The following is an 18,771-nucleotide window of genomic DNA, read 5'->3' as shown; positions in this document are numbered from 1 at the left end:
TGGGGTTGAATATGGAATTTGAAGCAATCAGCTGCTTGTTCTCTTATGATCTCTACAAACTGTAGCGGGGAAGTATGAAAGGTTTTTGGGGAAAAAAAAGGCTCTATATTTTTACTTGAATTTTCCCCTTACATTTTTTTTTTCTGAAAGAATCCTGTTTGGAATTTCTTCGTTTAGAAACTCAATTTTTTCCTACAAACTAGTATTTTCATTGTGGTCATTTTGAGCTGACGGCAGAGATCCTTTTCAGCTTATATGAGCAATTTTATGAGTTATTCTACTGAATGTGTGGCTTCCCTTGGTCTTGACTGACTGCTTTATCTAACCGAATCCTACCCAGACTTCCTGCAGTCTCAGAATGTACTTGTGGGAACTGTAGGGTATGTATGTTGCTAGGTGGACATTGGAAGCTAAGACATATGGAGGACCTGTTTGTTTCTTTCCTTGTCTTTATCCATTTTTTTAAACAGTAACTAAATATCCTGTCCAGCTTTAAGCATTTTTTAGTTTACTTTTTAGGATCATTATGAATTTTTCATTTATTTTCGTCTATTTTGTGTAGTGCCATGAATACCTGAGGAAGAGCGAGAAATGAAGGTGGATCCTGAGCTTAATGAATCCTCTCATTGAGAGCAATTGAAATCTGCGCATTGTTGCTTGTTCACATGTAAAAATGATGGAGGATCATGCTGACGGTAAGCTGAACCTCAGATGAAAGCATAAGCAGCCACACAATAGATCACTATGGAAAGACCTACCATAGGAAAACTCTCTTTCTAATTCCAGGGCATGGTTATTTATCTTATATGCTAAACTTTGAGGAGGTCTGTTCCTTGTATAGTTTATCAAGTCATTTTACTCAGACATTCTCATCATGTACATGTGCTTTAAATCCCTTTTGAAGAACGCATGTTTATATATTCTTCTCTTTTTTACAACATGCAGTGTTCCCAGCGTCTGCAGCAGTTTGTGGTAGTGGGCTCGTCATGAACTGTGAGACCAGTATGCCTTCCCTTTTACAGGGGGACTCTGCCCAATTACCTCTGCCCCAACAGACCTGACTCCCTGGCACACTTCTGCAGATTTATGACAAAATCACACGTTTGCTGAACTTTAACAGTGCCCCGTGACTTGCCAGCAAGTTCTTCAGTAGTCATAAACAAAGAAGTAGATAACACTGCTAGGGAGAATAAATGAAACCTGAACCATAGTTTAATCCAAAGTCCATTTTCCAGGAACCGTGCTTCTCCCATTTAGAATGTGGTGAGAAATGAATGACTTGCATTCAACAGATCTTCTTGGTTATTTCAGATTGAACGAGTGGGTCCTTTATCTGACCAGTTGCTGGTTTGGAAATCAGTTATTTGGAAAGGACTATGTAACATTTTGTCTAATGAACCACATCTTAAGTTTATACCCTCTGCCTGCAGCCAACAGGTTTTTCACTGTAGTAAATGTGCCACTCCATAAACAAAGCTATAGTGGATGAAAAAGGAATAAAGATCCATGAACTTTGCTGTAGTGCTGAGGGGAATATCAATAGGGCAGTAAAGAGCCAAGATATTAATTTATCTTGCACTTCCTTGACACTGACACGCTCGCACATATACACAAAGGAAAATCATCTCTGCGACCTCTGCTTGACAATGATAGTATGGTAGTAATAGCCATGAGAACAAAAATGAATGTACTTACAGAAGCAAGGTTATCCTCAGTTATAGCTCTATCAGAAATTCTTCCAGGTATTTTCTACCTTAATTCAGCTCTGGAGCCTAATTCTCTTTGTAATTAGCAAGCAGAGTGCATATTGAAAAAGCACATAGAGGAGGCAAATTGATGTAAAATTTATGTGCATCATTCACACCAAGTTCCTTGCAACCTACTATTTCTGTTTTCCCTTTTTGTAAAATGGACAAGCAAGTCTACTTTAAAGAAAATTACTCTTTGGCAACAGTGACCTGAGAGGTCTGCAAGTCTGCATAGCAAGCAGTCTCAGCAGCTTGATTAGTTGTTGTAAGAGCAGGTCTGAAACATTCAATCCATAGAATGTGTTATGATTTCAGCTGAGAAATTTTGTCTTCAGCGTTCCTGAGGAATGAACTGAAGTGAGAGGCGGGCAACTGCAAGTCACTCATTAGTATCCACAGTGTGGTTTAATCCTTGTTAGAGGAGAATAACAAATGTAGAAGGGTTCCTTTTTCCCCTCACATGGGAAATGTGATTCTAGAGTGTATTTTTCAGCCTGCTCAGAAGCATGCAAAAATAATGTTCATTAATGTTAGGGAAGATACAGATGCTGCATAAGAAAAGGATATAACGATGATCATTGATTCTGGCAGAAGACTTCAGGAGCTCTCTTTGAAGTCTGACAACAGGAATCTGTGCCAAGATTTATGCCAGGCTTTAATCTGTGACAATTAAATTAGGGGATAATGAAGGAAGATGGTGCTATCTTTACTCTTGGTTGAATTAATGATTTTTGAGTTGTGGGAATTGCTTACCTCTCTGGCTGGCAGTTACAGAACTTCTGTTCCATCCGACTGTGACTATAAACTCAGATTTCTAGCCCTGAAACTGCTTGTAATTCTTCTTTCCTGTGACTCCGCTGCTATTTCCTGGGACTGACAAGTGTGTACACTGTTAATGCTACTGGGACAAGCATTACAGTAGCTAATCCAAGAATGCATGGAAGGGATGCAAATGCCTATTATCTCAGACTAGGGACTTGGCTGGCCAGGCAGTGCAGCTGGATGCTGAGGAGGATGCTTTCTGTGGTGGTGATAGAGCTGCTGTGGGATGCGGGCAGCACAACTTCACCTCTCTCCATCCCTAGGCTGCCTTGCTGCTCCTTCCTCCGTCACATCCCTGCATGCTGAGCCTGGCTCCTAGCTACAGCCACCACAGTCGATGCCCGCACATCCCCTGCACACTGTGCTCTTCCCGTGGCTGGACCAGGCCCACATGACCTGTTACAAAACCATGTTAATGTCTGGCTTAAAAATGACGTACTTTAAAAATGCCCCAGAGCAGCTCGAAATTTTTCTTCTGGAGAACTCTTCAAATAAGATTTACGATGCTCATATTTAAAAATCATGCAGTTTAATAAAAAGAAATGACTGTTTTCTTCGGCTACAGCAGGATAACATATTGCCAGAGGTACAAAAATAATAGTAATTTGGAGATTATTAATATTTGTCCTCCATTTTTTACTTAGAACATTTTGTCATTTCCCAAGGCCTTCCCTATGGCCTCAAGAAATATTTGTTTATCATTAGAGTCAGTATTTAAAATGCATGATATGGCAGTTAATATTTGCATCCACGGTACGGTAAAAAATATACTGTGTTGTTCTTTGGTTGACCAAACAATCTCCAACTAAAATGGACCACGAGCCCTGAAATTCCTGAGGAGGAGGTGAATTTGCAAACTGTTAAGAATTTTGTTTCCAAAAAGCCTGTTTTACTTCAGCTACTAGGAAAAATATGCTTATTCTTCATAAATTCTTCTAACTATGGAAGAAACCCATGGCGTTCCTCCCTGAATATAGAATGACAAGATACATAAACATGGGAAAGAGAGAGCTGCATTACCTCAAGATGAATTGCTACTGGGGGAGGGAGACACGCACCACTCTGGCTTTTTAAGCTCCAAATTTGGAAATGTGCTAACCTTTATTAATCTTCCAACATATTTTATATGTTTCGCTCCAGCCATGCCCTGTCTAGGCAGGATACATCTGCTGTAACTCACACATCTGAATGTCAAACATCTAAGTCTGACTTAGTCACCCAAGCTCCCTTTATAGTCAAAGGACAAAGGGCAGCACCTGCAGAGGGCTGTATGTCTCATCCCCATGCAAGGTCAGTTCTGCTGCCCTTGGAGAGTGCCTGGCTCTCGCCACTGACACTGAAAGAAAGCCCACAGTGACTGATGTGGTCTTAGATCTCTCTGAGCCCCCACATTAAGTGTGATGACTCTGTGCTTGAGCAGAAGTGTCTCCACAGTGTTGTTGAGGGCAGAATGCTCACGTGCATTTACAGAGTAGAAGGTTTCAGGATGGCTCCTTTTAAAAATAAGGTTAGATGTGTGACATGCATCTGATGTATAGGAGTGACTTCTCTTGCCAAGTATATTGTATGATATTTACTTGGGTCTCTGCGAGACTTCAAAGGCTCTAATGGATGCCAGACTTCTTGTGGTTTGATTAGATTGAGCAGTGCAGAGCCCTTGTGGGGATGCTGCAGGTTTGCTCTGAAAAGAAAGCAAGAATTGCACTGTTCTCTGTGTTACTTAGTTAAGGCTATCTGGCAAGATAGACTGCCTGCCTTGTTATTTGCAATTCACTTTCAACCAGAAGCCAAAACAAAGAGGAGGCAGAGAGTTAGCCTGAAAAAGCAGTTGTCATGGTGTAGGCAGACATTTTAAGTACGCACACTTGTGTCACGTAACGGTTTTGAATTTGTGGGGATTCACACTGAAGTTGTATGTTGTGGCTCTTCTGCTGCTCTATGCCTTGTGCCCTAACAGAAAATGAGAGCGATTGTCTTTGGTAATATGAAAGATGTTTGCAAAATTTCTTCCACCTAATTTACTAGAACTACTCAATTATTTAGCAAGTTATTCTATTTTACGCCTACCGTACTTTTCTGTTTTGGACCCATCTGCCAGCCTTTGTGTTTTCAACTGTCTCTTGGTGGTTTGATAGCAGGAGACAGCCACCTGAATCCCACCCTGAGAAAAGCCTTTGCTGCTCTCTTCTACATGGTGAGACTGTGTTTTGGAGGTTATGAATAAGTGACTACATTTGCCTTTTGGCTTAACCTGAGTTAAATGTGATTTCAGGTAACTGGATAGCAAGTCATTCTTTCCCCAGGGATGTGGTCAATCTGTGAACAAGGACCTGGCTTGGATGACAGGTCATTCCTGATATCTTTTTCTTTACCATCTCAAATGATGAGTGTCTGTGTGGGGTATCGGTTCAAACCACAGCGGTGAAACATGTTGTAATCAATATGATGGCCCAGGGTGGAATTTCAGTCTTTCTCTTTGACTTTTTTATAAACTTAGTCAGTTAAAAACAAACACCTACACACATGGTAGAGAAAGAATATCAGTAAGGGTCAGCATCGAACAACCAAATGTTAGTACTAGAACTGTGATCCCTGTGGAAACTTAATTTGGATTCTCTGTAAATATGTATGGCAATAACGTTTGTAATTATGTGATCAGCCACTGTAACCTCCCTGAGCAATATGTCTGTGATCACCAGGTTACTGTGAATATTAACTTGCTTGTACTATAGACACTACAAGAATATCACAAGCAAATCTGTGCACCAAACTTCAAAATGGAGTTTGAAAAATGTTCACTAAATCAAAAAACGAGGTACCCACTAAATAAGGAGAAAATTCAGAAAAAAAAGGGAAAAGCATGCAATCATGTGTAACACTATATCATATTTAGTATAGCCTGTTGACTTTTTAGTATGCAAGTTTGTCACATCACTTTTAAGGGAGATGCATTGAGAGTAACCAGGAATTATCTAATTTTGGACTGCTTGATTTTGTGAAGGCAGTAATGGTGGTATAACATAGTTTGTAAGTTGTGTAAAATGTACATTTATGTGCATGTTACCCAAATTGATGTACGTCACACATGGATATGTACCTCACAGACGCACAAACACATTCACTTACAACTTTGGGTGCCAAATTCTGTGTCAAGAAAGTCTCAGTCTCTCTCCCAGAATGTTACAGCTTGCATAAGTCCTAGTCACCTCTGTACATGTATGTAGCATCAATCAAAGACAAGATTCTTTCAAACCTCTGTTGTCACAAGATGTATACGCTGTATTTTATTGGCTTATCACTTTTGGAATCATATCACAAAGAGGCCTTTCAAGACCTTTTCAATCACCAAACAATTGAAGCAAAACATATCCCAATCTTTTTATATACTGGGACAGTTAACTATAGACTCAAGACCAGATCTTCTGTGGATGTAAGCCAGCATAGTCACCACTGAGGTCAGCTGAGCAGAAACAGCTTGTGAATTTATCATAGGAACTATAGGAAAATTCTCATTGGAAGGGACCTCCTGCAGGAGGCCTCAGGTCCAACCTCCTGCTCAAAGTACGGCTAGCCCTAAGGTCAGAACAAGTTGCTCACGGCTTTTTCCATTTGGGTTTCGAAAGATTTCAAGGACAGAGGTGGCACTGTCTTTTGGAACAATTAAGTCCACTGCCTGGCTGTCCTCATGGGCAAAAGCTTCTCTTTATGTCCAATTTGAACCTCTCTTCTTCTACTTGAGTTCACCATCTCTCACCTTCCGCCTGTGCAGTGCCTTGAAGAGAGTGGCTCCATCTTCCTGATGGTTCTCCTAGATGCTGGGGGGCTTTTATTTCCTTCTGAACCACTTCTTCTCCAGTCTGGGTAAGAGCAGCTCCCTCCTGTGCCTCATGCTCCATGTGCTGTCTCCCTCTGTGTCATCTCTGGAAGGTGAGAAAATCATCTCCTTCCTCCTCTGTGTCCCCAGGCATCCCACTGACATTAGGGTGTTTTGAAAGGTGGATCTCACAGCAAGTGAATCTTTTCTCTACACCTGTGCTTATAATTCTCCACAGGCATTAGGAGTTTTGTTTTGTTTTCAATGATAATACTGCCTTTGTCTCCCCTTCATTTGAGAGTGAGAGAGATAGGTTGGGTTGCGTTATCTCTTGCCCTCAGCTTGGTGCACTGATCTGTGGTGTCATTTTTCAAACAAAGCTGAAAGACTTGCTCTATCCGGGCAGTTCTGATTTCTTACTTTACCCACTCCCATCTCCCTCCTCCCTGGAACAAGATGAAAACATCAATATCTGTTTTGGGTTCCCAAGTTATGACACAACGTCAATGGAATTTGTTTTTAATCTGGGTGACTAACAGTTATCTGACAATTCAAGTAATATTTCTCCACATTCATCCATCAAGCTCCAGCAAACTTACAGGGGGAGACAGCATCAGACCTGGCAACCAAACAAGCCCGTTAACACCCTGAGATGGTAACTCTCAGTCCTCATGATACAATTTTCCCCCAGCCTATCCTGCGCTGCCCTTTTCATTTTTTATTCATGTAAAATTACAACTCTTGCGCTTGAAAGTTGTCCATTTCTGAGGCCGTTTCCTACAGCGAGTCAGGTCAGGCAAGCTATTATTAGGAGCATGTTTATTTATAACGAGCAGTTTAGGATCCAGTGCCGCACAGGGACAGGCTGCACGTTCCTGGAGGACGGTGGCAGGCTGGCGGTGCCAGCATGAGTTCACGCTGCAGGCATGGGGCTCCCAGCCATGTTGTGCCACAGGCAGCTTGCTGTCTGTATGGAAAGAGATGGCGAGAATGAAACAGGGACAGCTGGAGCGGGGTGACGTGGGCAGCGCAGGATGACAGCGTGCAGGCAGGTCTCACAGGACTTAGAGCAATAACCAAAAGCAAGGTCCTGCTGCCATTTATTCCTTTTTTTCACCTCCTGACCTTTCTTGTTTATTGCCCCTTCTCTTCTCTGTTTAATCCTGCATGCTGTACTGCATTCCACGGTACTTTGCAGCACATGCTTGCTGTGTGACTGCATCACCTTCCAATTTAGTCAGCATGGTGCTGTGGTGTTGGGGCCCTAACACATTGTGGCACTTCCCAAAAGGAAAGTAGGCAGCTGGGGAAATTTCTACCTCTCCCATTAATTCCAGCATTTTCATTCTCTTCCTTGAGTGGCTGAGAAAGTGCTGCTGGGGGTTGGTGAGGAGCTAATCTCTCCCTCTTTTTCCTTTCTTCAACAATTCTCTACCTCTATTAGGAAATGCTTCTTCTCAGAAAGAGTGATGAGGCATTGGAACTGGTTCCCCAGGGAGGTGGTGGAGTCACCATCCCTGGAGGTGATCAAGACCCATGTGGATGTGGCACTGAGGAACGTGGTCAGTGGGCATGGTGGGGGTGGGCTGATGGTTTGACTGGTGATTTGAGAGGTCTTTTCCAACCTCAATGATTCTATGATTCTACCTGCACTTTTCATCATATCAGTTTACAATTGGTTGACTTCTGTTTATGGTTTTTGAAGAGACAGACTTCAATGTTTAGCGTTCCACAATGACATCTGTGCCTTCACATCCATCCCCATGAGTGGACGGTTGTGACCGTGGCTGTAAGGAGACTGATGTCCAAAGCAGCCAGCGTGGAGCTAAATCCCACAGCCCTTATTCAGTTCTTAGCTTGGCAAAAACCCAGTGAAGATAAGGAGGGTTTTAATTGATTGAGGATGTCAGGTTCCAATAATGAGCACGGCCATCGTTCCTGAAATCTGTTTTCATGAATTTGCTCAAGAATACCACAGAGGTGTTTCTGACATTTGGCAACATGAATATTTAAGCCTTCCTGTGTTATTTTTGCTAAAGGAATTAGAAATTAGCATGTCATGATCATAATACAGCAGCTGAAAATAAAGGGCCAGATTGTGCCCTCAATCCACACACACGATTCCCACTGATGTCACTGAAAATTGCACGTATGCCTCTGAGGGCAGAATTTGGCCCAGCGTGCCCTTTCTCTCTTTGCAGCGTGCACGTTGCGCTCGCTGCTGCTAGCAGCAGTACTGTGCAACAAGAGAGGAAAGCGTGCCTAAATTATTTAGCGTGCTGATGACCTGCAGTGTTTTTCCTTCCCTTTTTGTAAAGACTGAAACCGTAATTCTTTCTACAGCTAGAGCTGATGCCTTTGCAGAGGGGTTCTGCAAGGAAGGGGGATGAATTGCCTCCATGGGCATGTCCCTGGCAGATGAGTATATTGGACTCTGGACAAAAGGGCTCAACACGTTTCTGGCAGGAGTGACAGAGATGTCACCAGGACTGTCATGGGGCAAGGAGATGGCATGGGTGACTCCTTGGCGTTCATTCCAACTTCAGGTGATAAACCACTGTATCTTTTCTTCCCCAGAGCTGGGACCTGATGGTCTTGGTGCATGCTAAATGTTGTCCTAAAGAAAGGTGCTTTCCTGAGCCAAAGCTTTTAGCTGTAAAGTCTTTTTCCCTCATCAGACTTCAGAAGAATTGATGCTTCACTGTGTTTATGACTGTTTAAAAAGCCTCTGATAGAAGAATTGCTCAAAAGATAGAGATGGAAGTAGTTATTTGAAAAATAGCCGTATTTTCCTTAGCTTCCCTCCTCCAAAATATGCAGAAGTAAACCAATCTTGAAAACAGCTTGATTCATCAGCAGCAGAGTACTCTCGTGTAGCGAAATCAAAAAAAGGTGTCAGCTGTGACAAGACTGTATGTGCTATATGTACGCTTTTAAAGTGTGTGGTGGCAGACATTTTGAGACACCATATTGTGATGTAGCAAACTACATAAATAAAAATCTTTGCTGCCGAAGCCAGAGATCTGATTCATACCCTGACGGAGTCTGAATGGCTGCTTTTCCATTGACTTTGTTGACGTCTGCCCCACTCCAGATGCCCAGAAGGGCAACTTCCAAAGAGTGCTCCTTTGCTCACTGGTCCTGAACGGCAGAGCTGAGCTCTCGCTGCCCTTGTTTGCCTTCAGCTGCTACACTGCAGTAAGAGAAACATAACAAATACTTTCCAAATGCTCTTTACCCATGAAATTAATTCTTTTAGTCTAATTGCCACAGGGATCAGACGTCATCGTGACTGGGAGGAAATACAGTCCATGTGAGGGGAGACGGTCTATTAACATACCTTGCTGTTGCATTTGATCCACCCTGTAGAAAACTTGGATATTCTTGAGTGACTATGATTCCTGAGCTTCCACTCTGGGACAGCGGAAAGATGAACAGTGGAAAGACCCATCAAAAGATGGCCATGGTGTGTTCAACTCTTCTCCAAAGAGGAGCGTGGAGACTGCAGCCTCTACACCAACAAAGCTACAGTCCATCACTTGTCACTTCTGCAAGTTTAGGATTTCAGGCACACAAAAAAAAAAATACACTGAAAAAAAAAAAATCCAAATTTTTTGTCCAAAACTTTGCCATGCAATTGGTGAGACCAAAACCAAAAAGCAGCTGCAGCAGACGATGTATCTGCTGGCATAACAAAAAAAGAATTAATGCTGAAAGTAGCAAAAAGAAAACCAGAGCACAGGATTCTGTACATTCTACTTTAGGAACTGAAGATGATAAGAGGCTTTCAGAGCTCCGGGACAGCATTTCTGGCATTACTATTATCATTGAACATTTTGTATGAAGTAGTTACAGCAGACTGGAGGAGAACGGGTCAAGGGTTGCAAATCTTGCTGTCAGTACTGCGGCCCTGCTCCTGCTTCCAGTGAAGAGAAGAGGACATCTCCCGAGGCACACTGGTGAAAATATATGAGTTGACACTTTAAAAATTAAGCCTCCTGGAATTGCTGTGTCGATTATTATCCCAGAGACAGCTTAAGCGATTTGCGCACAGTCACACAGTGAATTGGGGCTGCGCCAGGAATAGAAGACAGGGCTCCTGGTCCCTGGTCTTGCTCTCTTATTCACATCCCCAGATATGCCATAATCCACATGGGGAAGAAAATCCAAAATCAAAGATTGATCTTACTTCCTAAGGCAGCTGCCTACCACTCTGCAGCACAGATATGGAGTCAAATGTTCGTGCTCTGGCTGAGCCATATAACCCATTGATTTCAAAGGAATCACTCACCTGATGGCTTTTGGCTTCACAGTACTCAACAAATCATTCAAATCCTTAGAGCATCAAAGTTTGCTGGGAGAAGAGTCTGATAGGTAGTCTACAATTGGTGGCTTGAGCGATTTCAGCTAAATCTATCATATAAAATTACAGTCGTGTGCTACTAATGGGTTCTTCACTCATTAACATGCAAAGGAAAATAACTTTGCTCAAGCTCTCGGTATCACCTGGCTGCGTGTAGCAGAGAGGTTAAATACAGAACAGACCATACTTGTAAGAAGATTAATGCATACAACAGGGATAGCAGCGGGCTTCTGCTGGCTCTAATCTGGTATTTGACTGGGACAGGGAGAGAGGGAAGGAAACTCTAAGCCAGTTAAAGTAGTGGATTATTGATGACAGAGGATTCACAGCTGATAGGGAAACTGGAGTGAGCAGGCAGCAAGGCTGAAACACAGGGCAGCACACAAAGCAAAAAGAAGACACTGGATTTAGACACAAGCTGTCTATCAGTATCTAAAGGAGGACTATAAGAAAGAAGGAGACAGACTGCATAGCAGGGTCTGATGTGATAGAACAAGGAGAAATGGTTTCAAACTGAGGCAGGGGGAAGATTCAGACTGCATATAAGAAAAGAAGTATTTTCCAGTGAGGGTGATAAGGCACTGGCACAGGTTACCCAGAGAGGTGGTGGCTGCCCCATTCCTGGGCGTATCTAAGGTCAGATTGGACAGAGCTCTGAGCAACCTGATCAAGTTATAGGTGTCCCTGCTTGTTGCAGGGGAGTTGGGCTACATGATTTTTAGGGCTCCTTCCAACTTAAACAATTCTATGATTCTATGATTTTACAAGAGAAGGTCTAACACACGTGAAAGAAAACTGGTTGGAACAATGATATGAGCTTTCAAAGAGTACAGGACTGGGGAGCAGTAAAATTACATCTTACGTATAAAGGTAAAAAAAAAATCACACCAAGCTCCTTGAAGAGGGATTTGAATTTGGCCGAGTAAATGATCCGAGAAGGGAAAAAGTCTTGCAAGACTTCCCTGCCTTCTTCTGCTCAGATAAACACTGGGTGGAGAACAGCACTGCAAATCACTAATAATTACACAAACTCTGGCAAAGGCATCCAAGTAGATAATGTTATCTTGGGAAACAGGCAGCTGGGAGTGGGCTGGGGTTGCAGAGACCTTCTGCACCACAGCTGCTAATCAGGATAACCCCTGGCAGTCATTTTGAATGATGGATAATTTGAAAGAAATCGACTTTGTGAAAGTTCTGGAGCAATGTTTAGTAGGGACATTTGATTCTTTTTGTTTGATCACTCAGCTCTGAGCAGCACTCCATGGTATCAAGAATAGGTGACAGCTTTGAAGGGAGGAGTGGAAGCCAGTTACCTCCACCGGCAAGCAGTTTGGCACAGCAGAATGGTAAACTCACAGTTGGGAATAGTTTTCCTATTATACCTGGTGGACTGGGAGGAACTGTTAATATAATTTCTTTAGTATACTTCTAGGCAATAAAATCATTGCACTTCCAGGGTTTCTGTCCTGGGTTAGATTTTGTTAAAACCAGCACTGCTTGTACTTCTTAGCTTATAAATTTGTTCCTGTACCTTCTTTGTCTGTCTCACAGATCCTGGCGAAGCTACAGGTATGACTGAGCTGGCGTCTGTCTTCCAAGTTGTTGATATTTTAGTATGAATTTCCATTTGGGGTGTGAATAGGACAACTTGCCTGTAGTGATGTGTTAAAAAATCATACTACAGCGTAGGTCATGATTAAGTTACAGTAAAATTACAGACTGTCTAGAAGAAAATGAGCAATCTCAGCTGTGAATACTGTAGAATGCATTATCTCCCAGATTTATTTATTTATTTCAGTACTGCCTGTTTAAAATTCTGCAGGGCTCCTTGAGCTGTATAGGTGCTAATCTAAGTCTGAAAAGGAAAAAAAAAATGTATGTTGAATTGTATTTGTGCATAGAATTTGCAAAATGAGACTGGATTTTGATTCACTTATTTTTGTTGAGACAGTCAGTACTGCTAATAGTTTATTCTTCAGAATAAGTTAAAGAAACTAAAATTTAAATGGCTTGGAAGCCTGATTTCCATTTCGACAATGGCTTTCTTAACGTACAGCCTTCTACTGATTTTCTTAGGGAAATATATTGGCTCTGTAGGTACTACAGTTTAAAAGCAACTCATTTTCTTTTATCTTTAATCAATTTGTAATCAACTTAGATACACAGAAATAAACTAGGTTTAGAGACTTAAATGTTTATTGAGCATCCACATGTCTAGCTATTTGCCTATGCTGCCTTAAAGCTACATGTGTAGGTAAACTACCCTGAGATGTGTGTAGCCAAATGCTGGTGTTTTTTTGAGCATCCTAACTACAGATGCCATTTGTCTGCTAGCTTGCTCCATGGCCTGGTGTGGAGCTGCTGCAGTTGGAAGAAGAACCCCACCTCATCACAACCTCATTTCAGGTCACTATAGGGAGTGATAAGGTCTCAGCTGAACCTCCTCTTTTCCAGATTGAACAATCCCAGTTCTCTCAGCTGCTCCTTGTAGCACTTGTATGCGTAAGATATACTCCTAAATTTAGTATGAATAAGAAACCGCCAAATTTTGCCCTTCTGGGAGCTCTTATAAGCTATTGTTCATTGCTCATGATCCTCTCTTGGTTGGAAGAGACACATAACCTTAGAGATTACCTCTTGAGCAGTGGGGGGTCTGGGGCCACCAGAGGCATGGTAGCACAAAATAAGTGATGACAGGAACAGTAAAATCAAAATTCTCATCTTTTTGTGTATGAGCATGAAGTTCATTGACAAATTAATAGAGCCTTCCAGTTGGTCATCAACAAGCTGATGGTATTTGTTGAACATTTACTCTAAAGGGTTCAGTGCCTGAGCGCAGGCCATGTCCCTCTTATTTAGAAATGCAGACGCTCTCTCTGAGGGCCAGAGGTGCTGGGAAGGTCCATGGCACCTGGAAACCAGCACAGGTAGCTTGGTTGCCAGGAGAATGCTAAAACATACATTGGGATGCACGCAGCTCGCTTGCAACCTTTTGGCTCTCGATGCCCGCAAATATTGACTCCCTGTTGCCTGCAACAGGAACAGTGGGAAAGGCTAAATCAATTGTTGTAATTGTCACGGTCCCCCAAGACAGACAAGTGTGTACAGCAGGAATTAAGTATAGTAGGTAAGACCTGGGTGGCTATAAGTAAAACACAACCTCTCCAGCTTTGCCAATGTCATAAAAGGTGCAATTGTACCTGGGATCTGCACAGTATATGATGCTGGGCCACTGTTAGCATTTTCCTGGTTGAGTCATGGGCATATCTACAAAAGGGAAGAGCTACCCATCCCTGCTAGGGAGATGGAAAGCAGGCTGCTGAGCTCTCTGTCCACAGCTTGTGTGGTCACTGCTGAGTTTGGGTGGCATTTGGAATGCACTGGGGGGGGCTGGCTTATACCTGAGACTGTAGCTGTGCCCACACATCCTTAGGGAACTTTGAAATAGCAGAGATAATGTCAGCCCAGTTACCATATGCTTTCAGTCTGCCCGGGCAATGATTGTATAATAATCCCTAACAGAAAACTGAAGACGAGATTTCAAGTGGCTGCCAGAAAACAGTTTTTCACTTAGAGTGGCAACTCTGAATAAGGAAGCATCTGGCACATTTGATCAGACAAAGAAAATTAGGTCACTCAGAAAAATATTTGATGTTCTTCCTGAGGAACATAATGCTAAAAATGCCTCTATCTACAATGGCAGTATTCTCTTCTTCAGCACTGTTTCTCATATTATTATGTTTTGTGTTGTTCTGAGTGACTACACTATATTTAGTATCTGTTAAATAGCAGAATATAGATTATGTAACTTATTATTTTCCTCCTGCCAGTAATTGGAGTTTAAAAGCAAAGAGGGTTTTGTTGGACGTGTTCTTTTTTTTAAAGGATTCAAGGACTGTTGGATGCTTCTATACGGTTTTTAAAGAATCACATTTTGAATGAAAAAGAAGGTAAATGATCTTCTGCCTCTTGCCTTTTTTCTCTTAGCTTTAAGCACATCTCACTTATCTGTGAGTCCTGGACAGTCAGCAGAACAGTGCTTCACCTCAAGGGTCCCACAAGCAGTGGGGGAAGCTACTACACAGCTCCTTGTTGGAGCGGGGGGAAAGGGGCTGCAGGATGATCCTACTGTGTGTGAATATGCAGGAGGAATGGCTCAGTAAGGCACAGAGTAATATTTCAGCTGAATATTTTCCTCCTGGGGACCAAGTACTCAGTCTGTCCCAGGGAAGGGCCTTCCTGAGATACAGGATGTTGGCTAGTTTGGATGGAGCCCTGCGCAGCCTGTTCTAGTGGGTGGCAGCTGTGCTCGTGGCAGGGGATTGAAACTCAGTGATCTTTAAAGTCCCATCCAACCTAAGCCGTTCTGTGATTGATTCTGTGATTCTGTGTTCAGATCAACTGGGGGGAATGAGTACTGGTGTTAAAAGCACTGAGTTGCCAACCTCATGTGTGGCTTGCAGTCTGACTTCTCATGGAAAAAACACGTATCTCCAGCAATTTTTCTCCATTTAGTTTACTTCCAAGAATGTCTCCTCAAAAGAAGAAACCCAGAGATATTTTTTCAAGGAAAAAGTGCGGTTAATTAATCTCAATTTTTCCAGCTTCCTAAAACCAGGAATGGAAGCAGTGACCACAGATTTTTCAGACCCTACAGACAAACTCCAGTCTGATTTAATGTCGAAGAACATCACTATTCCTACATTAATCTTTCCAGCTGGTAAATGAATCAGTTTTTGTGGCATTTTCATTTGATCATGAAGACTTCAGGTAACTGAAAAGGAGCTCCAAAGCTGCTATCCTTCTCATATTTATTACAGTATGGCACAATGACTGGGATAGTTACTACAAGCCTATGACTCTTCAGCTACTATATAAAGAACTGAAGTACTTGCATAATAGATATAAAAAGTGGACATGATTTTCAAAATAGTTTACGCACAGAAATGGATGTGTCCTCGCTCCCTGGTATATTTAGTGTTGTGAATTTTATCAGCAGATAAAAGAAACGTTTGTAAAGCAAAGAACTTACCCAAGGTCAAGGAGTAAATTAAAACAAATGGTGAATTAACCTTCAGGAGATTTCTGGCACTTAATCATAAACTTAGTTCATTGGTCCTGCCTCTTCCAGATTCTCTCATTCAGCCTTTAATTTTGTGCAAAGGCTCTACTGCCCTCATAAATCATCAGTGAAAAAATGTTGAGAGGCTTCCTTACTTCAACAGCCTCAAAATAGAGTTCTAGCTTGAAATGATACTTCTGGGAGTGCGCTAGTACAAAGAACCCAGCATAAGATGAGGCTGAACAAAACATTGTCTCAGCTTCTCAGCACTCATCCCAGTCTGGAAGAGCTTCTTCACCGTGTGCTTGTTTTCCTTCTTTCAGACTAATTGTTTTATTCAAGCCAATCCTAATTCAGATGAGTTAATGTACTTTCTCCTTCTACACATAAAGGTGCATAGGCAGGTAAATACCTGCTTGCGTTTGTCCGTTGTGGAGTCAGGTCTAGTTAGCACCAGAGAGGGTTTGTCAGAATGGGTACATCCATGTGATGACAAGATCTCACACCATAACCACAGCTTTTTACCTGGAAGAAGTGCTTTTTGGTTCTGATCACATATCTGGTACAAACTCTATTGGCAAAAGCACATTTTTGCCTCTGGGAGCTGTAAAATGACTAGGAGTTTTACTGATATTTGTTTTTAATCAGAAGAATGTCTTGAACCTGCACTTTATACCAATGGCCATTAATACTGTAGCTTTGGACAGAATCCTAGTGTTTTGCTACAGCTCCCAGAGAATACAGCACCAAAAGAAAATGAATTTTATTCCTTATTCGTTGTTCCTTTACCAAAAACAACGATAGCAACAACAAACCATTTCTTTTGTAGCACAGAAATATTTTATTTCTTTCTTCTATTCACCAGAAACCCTGCAAAAATGCAAGTCCAGGGAGCAGATGTCAGCTAATCCCAAAGTCTGTGCTAGGAACATGATGGTAACTCTTAGGGAGTTCAACAGAATCTAAATGTCTCTCTGGTTTTGTACAAGATTATGCTCCCAGCAGATAAGCCCCTGCATTTTAACTTGGAAGCTCGAAAGGGATAAATAACATCTCTGAAGCCAGCCAAGCAACAAACAGAATTTCTTAGTACAATACAATCTTGTTATGGGAGTTTTCTTTGGCACACGTTTCCCATCAGGCATTATTATGCTGCTGTGTACATGGGGCTTATCTCTAAGCAAAGGTGGTAATACTCAGCCATTGATACCCTGCAACTCATTGAAGTTTTAAGATGGATGAGGAAGGATTAGGTGAGCCATTTGATACATAGCTGATACTTACTATAAAAGTTTAAGGATCTGACATCACTATTTGTAATAAATGTTCTTGCTGTGCTAGAGTGTGTATGTGGCAGGTGGGGAGAGGTAGAGGTGTCATGTAGGTAAGCAAGAGAACTCTAAATCACTCATAATCAATAATTCACTGTGCAGAAAAAAAAAGGTAACAGACAACGTCAGCTGATGGAATACTGCTTTGGTTACATTTTCTTTTGTGTCCCTGATGAAAGGTTTTTAACTCTGTCTTAACAGAGAGATTTGCTTTCTGTAGGGACATTCAGCTCCAGGCAAGATAGAAGGATGATCCCAAACCCAGTAACTGGGTCAAGTCTAATTATCATAGCTAATTTGCACATTTCATTTATGGTAAAGGAAATTTTGTCTTCAGGTAGGTGAATCCAATTTGGATTATCAAAGACAGACTGAAATAGCTTCTAAACAGAAGGTAGAAGGTCTTTTGCTAGACTCTATGTCTGAAATATGAAGGCAGTATTAAAACCCCCATTCTGAACCAAATTCAACATAAAATTAAACAAACTTTCACAAGCAATGACACTAATTTCCAGTGTCCAAAACTGATAGTTCCCCTCTTGTCAGAAATGCCAAAAAGTCAACATATCTCTAAACCCTCAGGAAAAGAATTGGAATTTCCTCCTCCTTTTTTGTGCAGAACAGTAACACAAGGTATTTTCTTACAAATTTAACAACTTACTCTACTTAGATATATCACCTTGGGTTAGGGCAAGCTTAAAATGTCAACAGTAAGTTATTTTGACTCATAATCTGGTTTATTACAGATATTCAAAGCATTTCGGTATGTTCTACTCTGAAATAAAAGTCCAAGTAGTATCACCAGTACTGAACATCCTGTGTCAATGGCAAAAAAAAATTAGCTATCATCATCCGTAAATGGGACCGATAAACTAATCCAACCTTGGAGAACATTATTGGTTTTCTTGATTCAGCATTTCCATTTGGAAAACAGCTTTGCTGGATTTTAAAAGATGTTTTTCATCACCTGAAGCTGGAGACGGAATGGCTATTCATCAGTGAATTTTTTGCACTCTCTTTACGTTGCATTAAAAGCAGCCCAGACATCTGAAAAAGCAACAGAAACTCTCATGAAGAAAATGAATTTAAACTTTTTTTTTTTTGATACAGTAGAAAGCTTTTTTTTTGTTTTTCTTTAATAATCAATTTCTTCAATATACTTTCCTAGAGTACAGGTTTGTTCCCAGTCTGTCTTCTCTGTCTTCCTGCTTGGATAACTACTAAACTCAAAGCCCCTCATAAAAATGGACACAGCTGTAGAGTGGAAATTTTAAACATTTTGGTATTTAGTATCATCAAATAGATTTACAAAAATAAATAAATAAATAAATAAAATCCAGTGCTCTTGGATAAGCAAAATCCAATACACATTCATAAATGTTCCTACATGTAATATTCTGTGTGCATGTCAACTTTCTGAAAAAGGATGTGCATCTGGTACATTAGATGCAGAATTTTTTTTGTTCAGAGTGTGTACATATAAGTATTCAGCCCAGGTGCTTGGTGAGAGCAGACTCAATCAATATGTCTGTGTGTTTTCCTCTACTTCATTTTTCCTCTGAAAGGTATTTATACCCTAACACGGAGATGTGGTAAAAGTATTCAAAACTCAAGTGCAGCTCTACACAATA

At 41.4% G+C, this 18,771-nt stretch overlaps 1 long non-coding RNA gene across 1 annotated transcript; it reads left to right on the top strand.

Moving 5' to 3' along the window:
- The first annotated feature begins 5,958 nt into the window (after positions 1-5,958).
- Positions 5,959-18,499, top strand: LOC107051968. Its single transcript, XR_001463987.2, has 2 exons — positions 5,959-6,497; positions 9,754-18,499. It is a non-coding gene; the product is annotated as an uncharacterized LOC107051968 (long non-coding RNA).
- The last annotated feature ends 272 nt before the right edge of the window (positions 18,500-18,771 follow it).

Source organism: Gallus gallus, chromosome 1, assembly GCF_016699485.2.
Source record: "Gallus gallus isolate bGalGal1 chromosome 1, bGalGal1.mat.broiler.GRCg7b, whole genome shotgun sequence".
In the NCBI taxonomy this organism is placed as follows: domain Eukaryota; kingdom Metazoa; phylum Chordata; class Aves; order Galliformes; family Phasianidae; genus Gallus; species Gallus gallus.
Note: the sequence above shows the minus strand (reverse complement) of the source record. Positions and strands in the feature narration are given on the sequence as shown.